The sequence below is a fragment of the Leucoraja erinacea genome, chromosome 5, assembly GCF_028641065.1.
Source record: "Leucoraja erinacea ecotype New England chromosome 5, Leri_hhj_1, whole genome shotgun sequence".
NCBI classification, from domain to species: domain Eukaryota; kingdom Metazoa; phylum Chordata; class Chondrichthyes; order Rajiformes; family Rajidae; genus Leucoraja; species Leucoraja erinaceus.
Window position 1 is genome coordinate 55,130,238 of NC_073381.1, and position 16,866 is coordinate 55,147,103.

Below are 16,866 nucleotides of genomic sequence, written 5' to 3' on the forward strand. Positions count from 1 at the left end.
ACTGACAAGAGATGGCCAAAGGACATAACTGCAGCAAATGTTCTTTTGGTAATATGTTTAAAGGTGTCAAAACAAATAATAGCATTGGGAATTAAAACACATCTAATTGCATTCCGTTATCAAACAGTCAATGTTCGCTCTGAAGACCATGAAGCACAATAGGGTGAATCAGTGAGGGGTGGATAGATGGCGAGGGGGGCGGGGGCGGGGGGTTGATAAGGCAATCGGTGCGGAATGGATGGATTGAGGCAGGTGAATTAGTACGTGTTGGTTGGAGTATGTAAAATGGTGAGGGGAGAGCACGGGGGATGTCACTGGTGTTGAATGGGGGGGTCAGTATGGGATGGATGGGGGGGGGGATCAGTACAAGACGCACTCGTCATGCAAACTGTCTTAAATGACCACCTAAACTGTCATTTGGCAACCTAAAAAGCTGTAAAGGTTGCCCGGCTGGCAACAGGGGAAAAAAGTTAAGTGAGAGCCCTGATCTACCTCATTGGAGACCTTTGAATTATCTTTAATCGGACTTTATCTTACACTAAATGTTGTACCCCTTTTGTTAAATCGGTGGACACTTGATTGTAATCATGTATACTCTTTTTTTACTTGATAACATGCAAACACTTTTCACTGTACCTCGGTACCCATGGCAATAATAAACCAAACTAATAAACTAAACTAAAGGCCCAATGTCAACAGTAACGTTGTAATTTAGATCCTAGCCCCTTGCAGCAAGCAGTGGAAATAGGCAATAGTGGCAATATTATTCCTGGGTCAAAACATGCATGTAAGAGAGTGTCAGAATTTGTGCTTGGAACTCAATCAAAATCATCATCTGAGAATTTAAATTTGTATCAGGAAATCTGGGTCTGAAAAGTGTGGCAAGTATGCATTTCATTCTTTTATAAGGCCTGTTGAATAGTTTAAAATAAATACGTTTTTCATATTATAGGTATAAACAGAATTTAAATATAGTTAATTGTTTAAGAGCTAATTCCAGCTTTGTGAGAGGAGTGGTACACAACGCTGAACCCAGAACATCGCCCATCCTTTTTCACCAGACATATTGCCTGACCTGCTGAGTTACTCTAGCACTTTGTGTCTATCCATATAATTACAGTAGTTTGAGTTATTTAACACTTGCCTGTTGGGTTCAACTGTCCAAGAATATTTTATTTGTTCACAGTAATCCCATGCATTTTAACCTTCTGAAACAACCTATCATAGTGGACTTTATCAAATGTCTTGGAGACACCATCCACCGCCAAAACCTCATCGATCACCTTCATCACTTCCTCAAAAACTTGTTCATTAGCAACGCACAATCTGCCACGTATAAAAATATGCCTAATGTCTCTAATTAATCCATTCTCTTCTAAATGGAAGTAAATCCTATCCCGAAGAATCCTCTCCAAAAGCTTCCTTACCACTGACATCGGGCTCAGCGGCCTCTGATTCCCTGGATTATCTCTACTTCCCTTCTTATAGAAAGGACGGATATTAGCTAGTGTCCAGTCCATAGGTTCAGCTGGACCTGTAATGGGAGGACTTTCATTTACCCACTGAATTGGCTAATAGTCATCAGTATACCGTCAAATATTAAGTACCCTGAGCCGTGGCTTTGTCAACCTACTGTTACTTTTGAGCTAATCCAAGTCACTTCATTGCTCAATAAAGTGTTCACTTTTTATTGAGCAAATAGCATTTTTGCTTTGTTGATTTTAATGAGCTTTCTCGAGAGACAAATGACATTGATATTTTCAAGGTTAAAATCCTTTCATAAATATGTTTATTGAGTTCCTCCACCCGTGAGAAATACTACACTTGTGATTGTTTAATAACTTTTCAGAATGTTTGCATTGTTTGATTGTGTTGCTGAACATTAACAAATGACATCGAAAATTATTGAAGGTCATCTCTGCAGCCTGTTATTGCTGCTCAGTTTTTCAGTGATATTTGTGCGAATGTTTTGGATTCCAATACCTCCAATATAATTCTTGGGCAAGATTTTATTATGTCTCAGGGTGGATAATAGTTTTGTGTAATGTGTTAATACTGACTTTTTTTTAAATGTGTGACATCTTGTATATAATTTCCTTTTTTTTGTCTTTCAGAGATAAAAAGACATCCAAGTTAATGAATGGTGCACAGGTTGCTTTTGAGTAGGCAGCCTACTGATTGTTATTCAGAAAAATGCAGGCAACTGGAGGAGAGGTAACCAACCTTGTTCTATTCCCAAGTAAACGTGAAGCATTGATCTAAAAAAATAATTAGCAGCCAAGGAGCCGCATTGGTCCACTGGCACATTTTTGACCATTTTGGTCATGGACCCATTGCTTCAAAATTCAATAATGCTTCAGACCCAATGTGCTGAGTACTGTAGATAGTACCTTACATGAGCTCATGCCTCATCTTTGCAAGTTCTGCCGTTGCAGAATGCCGAAAGAAAATCAGTACGTTTGGGGTCTGGATGCAGGGGAAATCATGAGTGGAGAGGGGAAGAGTTGGTTATTGGAAGGTGCAGGGGAGAGACATGTGTAAGGAGAGGTTTAATTGATGCAGATCAGTAGATCTACAGCCATAGAGGGAACTACAGTCTACCGTAGACACAAAATGCTTGAGTAACTCAGCAGGACAGGCAGCATCTCTGGAGAGAAGGAATGGGTGACGTTTCGGGTCGAAACTCTTCTTCAGACTGATGTCAGGGAAGAGGGGGATACATAGATAAGGAAATAGGACAAAGGGAATGGAGATTAAGGAAAATGTAGAATAGATCATTGTTAGCTGGCAGAAGATATGAACAACAAAGCTAACAGATGAAATGTAGTCGGAGACAGTAAGACTGGTCGGAGAACTGGGAAGGGAGAGGGATGGAGAGAGCGGAAAAGCAGGGGTTACTTGATAAGTTAGATAAGTCAATGTTCATACCAATGCTGACAATGGTGGAGGCCCAGGACAGAAAGGTCAGTGTGAGAATTGTAATGAGTCGAGTCGTACACACGTCAAGCTACAACACATGTTTATTAAAGTTCTCTTACAGCGTTGGTCTGCAGGACATTACAATAATTAGCAGCTACTCAGAATGAATTACATAGGCAAGCTCTTGGTAATATAAATCACCTATTAGGTGGAGCAACTGCTAACAAGCACTACAATTGGTTAGTAGGAAATAACCAATCTACATCTTTCCTTGTAGAAACAAAATAAAGCATAGATACATGGAAACATGGTGGCGAAACAATATAGTAGCCAAAACTTTAATAACGCATATGGGGAAGTATAGATAGTTACACAAAATCACCGTATCAAATGGGTGGACAGCTGATCCGTCCGGCACGTGTGCAGTCCTAATCTGCATCTCCTCCTTTCACCAGTGAAGTGACCGGGAATGTGACTGGGGACCCGCCGGGTGGAGGTGGTGAAATACGCGAGCTAGGCGCTGAACGCTGTGCGGAGGCTGTGGGGGACACAGTCTCGGATAGTGGAGCAGCCGGCCCGGTAGTGGGAGGGTATACAAAACGCGAAACCTCTGGATGCAGAGTCGCAGGACGCGGTTCTTCACTGGAAGGAGATGTTGACGGTTGCGTCTGTAAATGGGTCTGTAAGTGGATGTGACCCAGATGGCCATAGCCCTTATTGGTCTGGTGGCAAACAAGCTGTCTGTTGGAGAGAGGTTTAAGTGGCTTACTGGATTTGTCGAAAAATCGTTTTTGCGCATGGTGCTTGAACTGTAGTTGTTTCTGGATAGCAGGCGGAGAACGAACCTTTGGCTGCAAAAGCAGTTGGGGTACAGGCAGGGCAGCACTGGTTTGGCGAGACATCATTCGTTGGGCTGGGGAACCCAGTATGGGATCATGCTCAATGTTCCTTAACTTGAGCAGGTCCAGGTAGACGTCAGATTTAGCAAGAATGCTCCATTAGCTGTTTTACGCTTCAGACGGCTCATTCGGCGAGTCCGTTGGACTGCGGTAACTCAGGGCTGCTGGTGATATGTCGACAGTCCCATCATTTTGCAAAGTATTTGAAAAGCTGGCTGGTGAACTGACTGCCGTTGTCAGATAGAAGGCGTGCAGGGGAACCGTGCACGGAGAAACGGCATTGCAACTTCTGGATAACTGCCTCAGATGTGATGGTTTGCAGTAGATCGATGTCAAACCAGCCCGAATAAGAGTTGACAAGAACCAGATAGTCTTTCCCATGCCATTCGAATATGTCGGTGGCTACCGTTGACCATAGTAGAGGAGGAACCCGGTGCAGCGGTAAGGGCCGCTTCTGCTGGTGTGGCGTCAGGCTTTTACAGATGGCGCAGACTTCAGTTTTGTCACGTATGTACTTGGTCATACTTGGCCAGTAAAGCATGCTCTGTGCGCATTGTAAGGTTGCCTCCACACCAGGGTGTCCCCTGTGGACACCGTCGAAGTACTTGTCCTGGAGAACAGCTGGGACAACTGCCTTGTGGCCCTTGACTATAATCCCGTCCTGTAACACCAGTTCGGTGCAAACCAGGAAGTAACTAGCAGCTACTCAGACTGAATTACGTAGGCAAGCTCTTGGTAATATAATTCGCCTATTAGGCGGAGCAACTACTAACAAGCACTACAATTGGTTAGTAGGAAATAACCAATCTACAGGAATGGGAGGGGGAGTTAAACCGGGAGATCAGGTAGGTTTAGGCGGACTGAGCGGAGGTGTTCAGCGAAATGATCGCCGAGTCTGCAATAGGTCTTGCTGATATATAGGAATCCACACCGAGAACAGTAGATACAGTAGATGAAGTTGGAGGAGGTACGTGAACCGGTGCCTTACCTGAAAAGACTGTCTGGGTCCTTGGACGGAGTCAAGGGGGGAGATATAGAGACAGGTGTTGCTTCTCCTGCAGTTGCAGGGGAAAGTACCTGGGGAGGGGGTGTTTTGTGTGGGAACGGATGAGTTGACTAGGGAGTTGCAGAGGGAACGGTCTCTGCGGAAAGCAGAAATGGGTGGAGACGGGAAAATGTGGCTAGCGGTTGAATTCCGTTGGAGTTGGTGAAAATGTTGGAGGATTATGTGTTGTCTGCGACGGCTGCTGGGGTGGAAGGTGATGACTAAGGGATCTCGGTCCCTGTTATGACTGGGGGAGGGGGAGCAAGAGCAGAGCTGCGGGATATCGATGAGACACTAGTGAGGACCTCATCTATGATGGAAGAGGGGAACCCACATTCCCTAAAGAAACAGGACATCTCCGGTTATTCTGGTATGGAACACCTCATCTTGGGCGCAGATGAGTTGTAGACGGAGGAATTGGGTGCAGGGGATAGAGTATTTACAGGAAGCAGGGTGGAAAGACATGTAGTCAGTCTTGAGTTATTAGTGAGATATAGGGCTTAGAGTTGTTAGACTGAAATCACTGATGGTGATGGGGGTTTGGTTGCTGAGTTACGATACTTTTCAATCAGGGAACGACACTGAACTGGGTGGGAGTTCCTCAGTATGGGGGATGTCAATGTTTACTGGGGGCTTGGAGTTGGGGATCAAGTTAAGTGAACATTGTTTTGTGTGATGGGGATGGTGGGGCAGTAGATTGATGGGTAGAGTTTAATTGATGAGGTTTTATGTTTGAGAGGCTGATGGGTAGTGGTTGAAGGCTGAGGTTTGTGAGCATGAGGGGTGTGGGTGGCATCATTACCAAGGGATGGGAGGGTGATGACAAACAGCTGCATAAGTAAATTATGGGAAACCTGCCTGACTATGACTCTTGCTCCAGGCTGAGACCTGCTCAAGGAGGCTCCTTTTAAATTGGTTAGCTGCAAACATACAGTAAATACCGTATTTGGGTTGAGCGAGCTGAAGGCAGGTCTACTTAGCAATCGCATAGACTATTTCTCCCTATGATGCTTTAAATGAGCAATGGTTTGAAAATCACATTACATTCATGTTTCATGCAGAAACAGGTCATTAGCGTGTGTCATGAATGGAAGCACACGGATTTGATTCAAACCCTATTTGCATTCCACTCTGAGCGGGGTGACTGCTTACATAGCAAAGATTACATTAAAAAAAACTGTGTAATAAAGCAGAGTTGCTTCCTAATGTGGCTATTAGTAACATGCACGGAGACAAATTAAATCAAAGCATCAGGAACAAAGAAAGGAAAAAATGTTTTTCTGCTGTTTGAACTCTCTTAGATCCACAGATGTGATGTTGCTTCCAATACAATCCCTCTGAGTAAGCCTCCAGTCCATAATAAAGTGTTAGATAAATTATGATCTCAAGGTTGTTGCAGCTGGCGCGTATACCCTGAAGGGTAAATGTTTCCAGCTTTACATGTAGCGAATATTTAATATTGAGAATGCTAGTACATGAATTCTACAGTACATCAATACTTTAGGAAATTAATAATTGTGCTTTGGACTCTGGAAATGGCACTAAAACATTGCCCGCCTACATGTGTAAATATGCAAAAATATACACATGAGACAAATAAAGCACCATTGAATTGTGCTGTGAGATTTTAATTTGAAAAAAGCAGTTCTGGATTTACCAATAAGATTAAAGTCTCTTGAGAACAAGTTTTTGAGAAATATTAATGTTACCATCTCGCATTTATTTCAAAGTGCTGTTGTCTAATTGAGGACATTTACCAAATTGTAGTTATTACGTACATGGGAAATCTGGATCGTGCAAAGTTCAACACTAAGATCAACTCTATTTGCTGGGTCTAAAGTACTAAAGTACATTGCCATTAAAATCACTAATCACTCTATTGTATAAGTTATCTAGTTTTGTCTTTGTAATTTTGTTTTAATCTCAAGACAAATCTGGAGCAATAGACACCTTCAATTTCATTTTTTAGTAATCTGGTTCTAACTTCTCCTTAAATCAAAATTACATTTTCTGCAGAGCTTGATAAAGACAGAGTGTCTGAGCCAAGTAAGAAACTGATAAATCGAACGCCTGTGTCTCCTATTATTTGTAATTAGGTCTTCAAATGATAGTAATTCACTGTTGAAAATAGTACTTAGTCCTGTGATAGATGACTGCGAGAGCATGCGATGATCCCACAGTGGCATTGGCGACTTGTGCTATACATCAATGATCCAAGATCAGTGGAAGTACATCTTAATAATATGGTGCTGTGACTGACCACACCACATAGGTGAATACCATGTTCCTGCCCTACCCATGCTGGTATACAGTTTAGAGATCGTGAAAAGGTGGTGGATGATGGGAGAGGTAGATGAGAGTGGTCTTTTACTGATTCGAGAAAATTAAAAGGAAAATGCTATTTTGTAATCAGGCTCTTGACCGGGTTACCCAATTTTATTGAGACTTGCATATGACATTCTCAACATTAGCATGTCTCAACTGACTGAACATCCATACCAGAAGTCATTGTTAGCTGGTACAGCTGGAAATCTCATTGTAAAGAGTGTAAAGAGTAAGTAGTGTTACCCTCTGTTAAAATCATCAGCGGGGTAGAGATAAGCCAATATATATTTCTCGTCTAATCTGCTCCGTTTCCATCAGATTTCTGCTAAACATTTGACAGAAATTCCCTACAGCCTCACAGATTCTTAGTGCAGTGTTCTTGGTCTGAAGAAGGGTCTCAACCCGAAACATCACCCATTCTTTCTCTCCAGAGATGCTGCCTGTCCCACTGAGTTACTCCAGCTTTTGGTGTCTATCTTTGGTTTAAACCAACATCTGCAGTTCCTTCTTACACACAGTGTTCTTGGTGTTTTGCCAGCATTCAGTCCGTGGCAATGTTTTGACTTTGTTATTGTTTGTATGGGAACCAGAATTTTTGACCATATAAGCATTACAACTGCTCTTGCCATGATTTACATGAGCTTCAGCAAGCACTATGGAAAGTCTCTACTGCAAAGTTATGAATTGATTAATTTCAAACACTGACAATTCTGTATTGAATTCAATTCCATGCTCTGTTACTATCAGTCATTAATCCTGTCTACAGAGAACGGGATTTTCTTAAACTGTTTTAGCCTCATCGCAAATTTCAACATTAGAAGTAAATTGTCCTCCCTGCAGGCAATCGTATGCAAGGCTGTGCAACCATTAAAAGCAGAATATATTGGAAAATAAGAAAACACATATAGAGAAAACGGCAAAATGACATTTGGAATTCAAAATTGAAATGGAATTAAATGGAGTAAAGGTCTGCTTTCTTCACTAATCACCATTCAATCTCTCAATTCCCACTGCACCAAGCCATCTTCTTTTCTGCAACATCAAGAATATTCAGTTTTCAACGTTTCCTAATTCAGATGGTAGGTCAGTGCTCTGATATTTTACTTGGTTAATTTCTATGCAGATGATGCCTAACCCGTTAAGACCTAAACAAAATGGAATCAGGCCCTCCAGTCCACCTTGTCCATGTTGACTAAATTGACATACTGGGTAGTCCCATTTCCCTGCATTTGGCCTACAGCCCTTTAATCCTTTTTCTAATTGTATATCTGTTCAAATGTCTAAGGTCAGAGGGGAGAAATTTAAAAGTCCTCACAGGCAACTTTTTCTCAAAATGTAGTCTGTATCTGGAATGAGCTGCCAGATGAATATTTTCTCTGTTCGAATGGTAAATGCCCCCACCCTCTCATCTGCATCTCTGTGGTATCTGTATTTAAAACAAAAACTATCAATTTCAGTTTTTAAGGTATTCAGTAACTGACCTCTAGTTTGGCAAAGTCCATAGATTACTGTGAAAGAAATCCTCTTATTGGTAGTCCGGAAAGGTCAACTTTATAACCTTTGTCTCCAAGTAACCCCCCACCTGCCACCACCACCCGAACACATATACAATTCTACACTGCCCAGCCAAGGACAGTCACTTTTCAATGGCCACCGTGGCAAGCCTTTCAAGATTTTAATGAGATTTTGTTTATTCGTAACTGCAGTGGACTGCAGGCCTAATACATTCAATTCCTCATCTTAGGTCAGTGGTTGTGTTGCTGTTTTGCAGGAGAGGGGCCTGGAGAAAGCCTAAGCATAGTTCCTCGTTCATGAGCATTGAAGCAAATCTGCCTGTTCAGTCTAGTTACTGAGTGGAGTCTTTAGTTATCTGTTTTCAGATGTTAATTAGACTGCAAAGTGGATAAATCTCTTGGAGTGATCAAAAGTTGTTCAATTGACCATAAATACACTTGGCATCTGATCTGTCACTAATAAGTAGAAACTTTTCCTCCTTTGTTTGACTATGTATGACTCAAGAACAATTTCCCTCTGTTGAAATTGAGCAGGCATACAGGGCTGAAAAAGCATGAAAGCGTCATGACAGCTCCCAGCATGTTGAAAATGTGATTCATTTAATTACTGGGATACAATGCCACATGAGTGAGATCATAACTCTACAATTCAACTTGGTGGAGGTGGCAACTCTGGAAAAAAATAGCCTGTCTCTGTCTTCTGCAGGAGCGGATTGAGAAAGCAAACTTGTACAAACTGAGTTCTCCTGCATTACAGACTTTCGTTTGGGGAATGTGTTGCAGACAAGACTGGACTTTGCATCTTTTGTGATTGTCTGCAACTTTGAGGTCTTCATTTGAAAGCCAAACTCCAGAATTTGCAGCCAGTTGTTCTTCTACAAAGGACTCTCCTTCAACATAGACTCCTCCAGCAAAGAAGTGTGAAATTGTGCCAGTTCTTCATCGCTTATTTATGGGGAATCTGCTCGGATATCTGCAGGTGTCTGAGGTAATCATTAATATATTTTATGTATGCACATATAAAGAGAGAGAGAGAGTTTATTTAAATGTTTTAAGTACTACTGTTAGCATTTTTTAGACATCATTCAAGTTAGTCAAAATATTAAAAGGTGTTCTAGAATTTCAAAACTAATTCTTTGCTGTTTTTGATATCAGTTTAAGCCAAGATTGGTGGCACAAGGAATAAAATATTTTCTCAGTCTATCTAATTTTGTTTATTTAGATCCTTCCCGTGCAGCCATTTGTATCATATATGGTCCTGTTGCCTTGCAGCGCCAAACTTTGATGGTCAATTTCCCTCTACAAATTCTCAATGTGGGAAAATCGCATGGGAAAGACAAACAATACTTTGTAGACAGCAATCAGTACAGATGGCTGTCTGCTGATGGTTCTTATGCCCCTGTCCCACTTCGGAAACCTGAACGGAAACCACTGGAGACTTTGCGCCCCACCCAAGGTTTCCGTGCAGTTCCCGGAGGTTGCAGGTGGTTGCCAGAGGTTGCAGGTAGGGAGACTGACAAAATCCTCCGGGAACCGCACGGAAACCTTGGGTGGGGCGCAAAGTCTCCAGACATTTCCTTTCAGGTTTCCTAAGTGGGACAGGGGCATTACTGATTGATCTGACAACTATCCCTGACACCTCTTTGAAATAAACTAAAGACAAAATCCACAGGTGATGTTCTGGTCGACAGGAGTGTGGTTAACATGGCACCATTATTTAAGATGGACAGCAAGGACAAGCCAGGGAACTGCAGTCCAGTGAGCCTGACATTAGTCTGCAGAAGGGTCTCGATCCGAAACGTCACCCATTCCTTCTCGCCAGAGATGCTGCCTGTCCCGCTGAGTTACTCCATCATTTTGTGTCTATGTTCAGTTTAAACTAGCATCTGCAATTCCTTCCTACACAGGAGCCTGACATCAGTATGTTGTTGGAGAGGATTCTTATGGACAGAATCTACCAGCATGGTTAGTCACGGATTGATTAGGATAGCCAGCATGGCCTTGTGGATAGGAAATCATGTCTCGCAGTTCTAATAGAGTTTTGTGAACTGGTCACCAATGGGATTGCTGATGGCAGGGCAGTGGACATTGTCTATATGGACTTTAGCAAGACCTTTGACAAGATCCAACATGGTAGCTTTATCTGGAAGATTAGATTACGTGATCCAAGGTGATCATGTATCAAATTGTATTCAAAATTGGCTTGGAGGAATGACTCAAAGGGGAGTCACAGAGTTATACAGCGTGGAAACAGTCCCTTCGGCCCAACTTGCCTACATCGACCAACATGTCCTATCTACACTATTCCCACCTGGCTGCATTTGGCCCATATCCCTCTATACCTGTCCTACCCATATACCTGTCTAATTATTTCTTAAACTTTGCGATTGTCCCTGCCCCAAAAAACCTAATCTGGCAGCTTGTTCCATACACCCACCGCTCTTTGTGTGAAAACGTTACCCCTCAGATTGCTATTAAATCTTTCCTCCTTCACCTTAAACCTATGTCTCGAATCCCCTCCTCTGGGCAAGAGACTCTGCATTTACCCAATCTATACCTCATGATTTTATACACCTCTATAAAATCACCCCTCATCCTCCTGCATTCCAAGGAATAGAGAGTCCTGCTCAACCTTTCATAGAAACATAGAAAATAGGTGCAGGAGTAGGCCATTCGGCCCTTCGAGCCTGCACCGCCATTCAATATGATCATGGCTGATCATCCAATTCAGTATCCTGTACCTGCCTTCTCTCCATACCCCCTGATACCTTTAGCCACAAGGGCAACATCTAACTCCCTCTTAAATATAGCAAATGAACTGGCCTCAACTACCTTCTGTGACAGAGAATTCCACAGATTCACCACTCTCTGTGTTTCCCTATAGCTCAGCCCCTCGAGTCCTGGCAACAATCTTGTAAATCTACTCTGTACCCCTTCCAACTTTACCATATCTTTCCTATAACATGGTGCCCAGAACAGAACACAATACTCTAAATGCGGTCTCAACAACATCTTTTATAACTGCGACAAGACCTCCCAACTTCTATACTCAATACTTTGACTGATGAAGGCCAATGTGCCAAAAGCCTTTTTGACCACCATATCTATGTGTGACGCCACCTTCAAGGAACTATGTACCTGCACTCATAGATCTCCTAGATGGTCTTGGAGGGTTGCTTTTCTGATTGGGGTCCAGTGACCGGGAGCGTGCTGCAGGGGTCAGTGCTGGGTCTTCTTCTGTTTCCACATTAATGATTTGGATGATATTGTCAGTAAAATTGCAGATGACAAAATAAGTGGTGTACTAGACAGTGAGGAAGGATATTTAAGTTTACATCGAGATTAAGATCAGTTGGAAAATGGGCCAAGGGATGGCAAATGAAATGTAACTCTCTCAAGTGTAAAATGTTGTACTTTGTAATGTCAAACCAGGACTCGTGCACAGTAAAGAGTAGAACCCTGGTGAGTGTCCAGAACTGGGATTTTGGAGTAGAGATGCATGGTTCCCTAAAGGTGGCAAGTCAGGTGGGCAGTGTGGAGAGTAGGAAGATGAGGGATGATCTTATTGAGACATACAAGATCATGAGAGGCTTGGATGAAGTGAACATTCACAGTTTTTCCAAGGGTAGAGGCCACTAAAATTAGTGGGCATAGGCCTAAGGTGAGAGGGGAAATAATTAAGAGAGTCCTCATAAGCAATTTTTTCTCAGTTGGTAGTTCGTATCTGGAATGAGCCAGAGAAAGCTATAGAGTAGAGCCAATAGGACTTGATGTTTCAATCCCTGTAATAAGTCAGCACTCTTGCTATTTGCAGTGGGATTGGAGTGGTGAAAGGTAGAATAGGTACTTCATGGTGGTCATCAGGTGGTCACCCTCCTTTTTTGACGTTTCATTGATAAGCCCACAACATCTCCAGAGGGCTCAATGGTGATACCTGGCGTCCCAGTTACACCCCCCTCAGTTCCATACCCTCCTGTCTTCATCTTGCATCCCAATTGTTGTCTCTCCTTTTGATCCAAATCCAATTGCTGCTTTTTTCTGCAGAATTCGATAATGATTTGATTGCTTGTTGGAGGGAGCGACCCCTCACCCCCATTTTCTTTAATAGCCTGGTCATAGATGTAGCAACAAATCCCCTGCATCCCACTTCGACAGGGAAGAAGATACAGTTAAGACTTTTAAAAGACATTTGGATATATATATGGATAAGAAGGATATATATATGGATAAGAAGGATTTCTTGGGCTATGGGCCAAATGCAGGCAAATGGGATGAGCCCAATTTGCTAACCTGGAGGGCTAAACTGCCTGTTCTCATGCTGTATAGCTCTGCAACTTAGAGTTGAGCTTGCAGCTCTGGTTACTCTCTGCATCCTGATAAGGGTTTGGATTTTGGCTATAAATCTGATGTCAAAGGGTTTGGAGAGTGCACCTGATTTGTTTTGCCACAGGAAATGGAATAGATCTTTCATCTCTTTGTAGTATCATGTTTACTTAGAAGAAAAATGTTGAGCATCTTAATTTCTCTGATATTTGATGAAGGATTCCGATCCTAAATATCTCCTATCAGTTCTCCAGAGATGCTGCCTGAACTGCAGTTATTCCAGCACTTTATCATAACAAAATGTTAAATTGCTACAAAAATGGATTTAATTGTGAAAGATTAACTTGTTATGTATGTTAGCTAGACTGAAAACTTGGGTTTTATGATTAAGAACAATGAATAAAGCTTAAATAGTAAAATGCAGTAAATGTATTTTTAGAAGCCTGCTAGATTAGAAATAAGAAAAAGTACTTGTTTTCTCAATATAGGTCTTAGAACAGACTTACAAATTCAGTCAACCAAAATCTTCCAAGAATGTCCAGGCTTGTTGTCAAATATCTGATGGCTGAAACCCATTTATAGTTGCTTCCCACCTCTTTGGGTGTAACTTATCTCAATAGGGAATCCATTCAACGCCCCACCCTCTCCTGAATGTACATACTGAACACTGGTAACCATCCCAGACTATTTAAATGAGACGGTCATGATTATGGATCAGGTTGTTTGCTTCAGCTACTGAAGACATTGCATTATTATTCTGCTCAGTGTGTACTCCAGTTCAAAATGCCCCAGTGCATTTACTTTGGAGAAATTACTTCTATGATGTTAGAATGACTACATTTATTTTAAATTCTAAATTGAAACACCCATTTTATTGCATAATGGAATAATTGCAGTTAGCATAATGACCACTGTACTTATCATACTAAAATAAATAGACATTCCCAGGATGCTGGTATTCTTTAAAAAAAATTGTGCTCATTTTTATGAACCATATTTTAGGGGAGATGACCTCCCAGATATTTAGCTTCCTTTTGCGTATTACAATAAATGTTGGAGATGTTGGTGGCAGACAAAATTACAGCATAGGTGCTGGCCCGTGTATATTTGAGAATTTGTGAAGGTTGGGTTTTTTATTTATGTGAGAAAATATGTCAGGAATTTCATTCATAATGATCTTTTAAAATTATTTACTCCAATATTCTCTACCTGTTTCAATGTCTAATTTGTCATTTATAATGTAAAAAAGTTTGGATGCTCTGTAAATGAGATAATTCTGGCCTGATATTTTAAAGTATTCAATTTAGTTAAAGTACTAGTTGCTTGACAGCACCATTGTCGGTAGGAGAGCTCCACTGCACCATTTCAGTTTTTTATTTCTAATATTGGATCACATTGAGATTTATTCCATAGTAAATTTGCTTTTGAATTCTCAATAGATTACCTACTAGACCATAGATCTGACTGTTTACAATTAACCGGCTAGTTTGATTTATAAGACATAAATCCTTCTCATTGAGACATTTAGCAATCCTGTAATTTTACATTAACTATGAGGTATATACTCAAACTATCTAGAGTAATCTCAGGAGTAATTAAACACTCCAGACAGTAGGAGTCATGTAATATGGTTGTGTTTTTGTTTTACACAATTGGGTTCAGAACTGCATTTACTGCTTTGCTTCAACAATTTTTATATTCTCAACAAAGAATTGCTATTCTTAATTTTCCTTTAGAAAGACCCATGATCTCCCATGTTTATCTCTCCATGACTTTATTAATTGGCTGTGTGGTTAATGGGATTGTGTTAAACTACTATATTTTCATTTAAGATCTGTTTCAATCAAACTAATATCGATTTTGTAACGGATTTCCCCGTCATGCCAAAAGCCTAAAGCAAGGGGAGTTATTCCATATCAATATCAATTCGTACCAATTGAAAGTGTCAGTCCTTTAATCAAATTCAAAGTAGCTCCCGATCCCTGACTAGAAATGAAAATACCACTGTATTCTAATGATGGAATGCACATTGCTGCACCTGGATTAACACAACTTTACTCTTTTATCTGATCCAAGATCTGCCTGATTTTGAAGGGAGGCGGTAAGGAAATGTGCATCTGAAGAACTGTCAGTTTGATCAGTACAATAATGGTGTGGTCAGTGTAAATAATATTAATGTTATTGGTGAAAATATTTATTACAATGCTTTATTCTGCTTACTAATAGCATACAACCTTTCATGAACCAGCTTGACTTTTAGATGTGTAAGCTTCCAGTTTGCTAGATTTTCTGTGTATTCTCCTACTCGCCATGATTCTGCTGTAGCCATTTATATTTCCAGCATCTTCCACATTTATTATTATTCCAGCACCTGCAGTTTTTGTTGTTCTTCTTCTTCTTAAGCCCTTAGGCCATTGACAAATGTCCTCTACCTCACTCGGTTGTTGGCAGTTCTTTCAAGATCTGCCCAATAGAGCCCACTCTCAGACATTTCTTGGAATGCTTTCATATTATTTGCTTTCATATTATTTATTTTATTTAATTTACACTTTGGAACTTCTGTTTCTGCATTTTGTTCTATTACCACTCCTTATGCCTGGCAACTTCATGCTTTTGTCGGGTCACCAATTCTAGCATGCTTTTTGTTTCTCTACCCACGAATTCAGTTGCCTGACATGCTGAGTGCTGCCAGTATTTAATTTTATGTTATTGTGTTACATTCTCTGACACGTGCCACTCCTGCTAGTTCGATTGGTTTACAGAAAATTGTGACATAATAATTAAAGAGTTATTTAAAAACAAAAAGGATGACCTGACATTGGGTATAACATAGTGTAGGTTTACCTTTATGAGTAAATATATTATTTTGCTCCATAAATTGTCACATATTATAATTTGATCGCAGACAATAGTGTTCCTCACAAACTGGTTCTCCGATGAGTAAACACAAAGTCAGATATAAATAAACCAGCATCATTTGTAAATTGGGACTTGGGCATCTTAATATAACTTCTGTTAAACTGGTTGTGGCATTTGCAACTGATTTCACTTGTAAACATTGGCGTATGTGCTTGCTACATGCGCATACAGCAAAGGCAATTACAAATGAAGGTTGGGCATAGAATTTTGTTGTGTATCAAGCAAAAGAAGTGGCGAGTATTTTGACAACATTGGCCTTTGAAAAGACAAAACGTGATGCTTGATAGTTGACTAGCAGTTTCAATACATTTTATTTTTTGCCAAAGGCCTTAATAACATAATTCTAATACTTGGTAAGAATATATACTTTACATGATAGCTGCAGTTGATATCTGAAACACAGAGATTCTGTGGTGATGTACTGTATGTGAGCCATGGATTAGCAGCCCAACTGAATGTGAATTTAGAATTGCTTTTAACATTTAGTACATATCTTTGATTTCTTGCATGTGTTAATCTGACTGTGTGCTCACCACAAAACTAAAAGTGGCCTGGGATATAAAATGTTTAAAGACGTTCACTGCTTGGGAGGGAGGGGCGGGGGGGGGAGAGGGAGATGTGTGGTTGGAGGGGTTATGGTTAGTGATATGGGAATGGAGATCAGATTTCATACTATGTACCGTGGCTAGTGCAAATAATCTGAAGGTGCCCTAGCTTTACGTCACATGCCAGCTTTTGGGAGTTAGTTGTTTTTGATTTGGGGTTGTTGAATAATGTTTTTGGTCTTAACTTCCCTTTTCCTTTCTTTGTGTAAAAGGGGCTGTACAGAGTCTTCATAATTGCGTCTCTCCCCTGAACTTCCTGTCCCACTCGATTGTTTACGGACACTGTCGTCTGCTCAGAAAAGGGCAAGGCTTGACGT

General features: G+C 40.9%; 1 protein-coding gene across 1 annotated transcript in view; it reads left to right on the plus strand.

The window, feature by feature from the left end:
• LOC129697270 (protein SOGA3) overlaps positions 1-16,522 on the plus strand; it is a 62,457-nt gene extending 45,935 nt beyond the window's left edge. Inside the window, exons 7-9 of the transcript XR_008723483.1 lie at positions 2,115-2,214; positions 9,409-9,690; positions 15,102-16,522. The gene's annotated coding sequence lies outside the window, so the exon portion shown is untranslated. The remainder of the gene's footprint in view (positions 1-2,114; positions 2,215-9,408; positions 9,691-15,101) is intronic.
• The last annotated feature ends 344 nt before the right edge of the window (positions 16,523-16,866 follow it).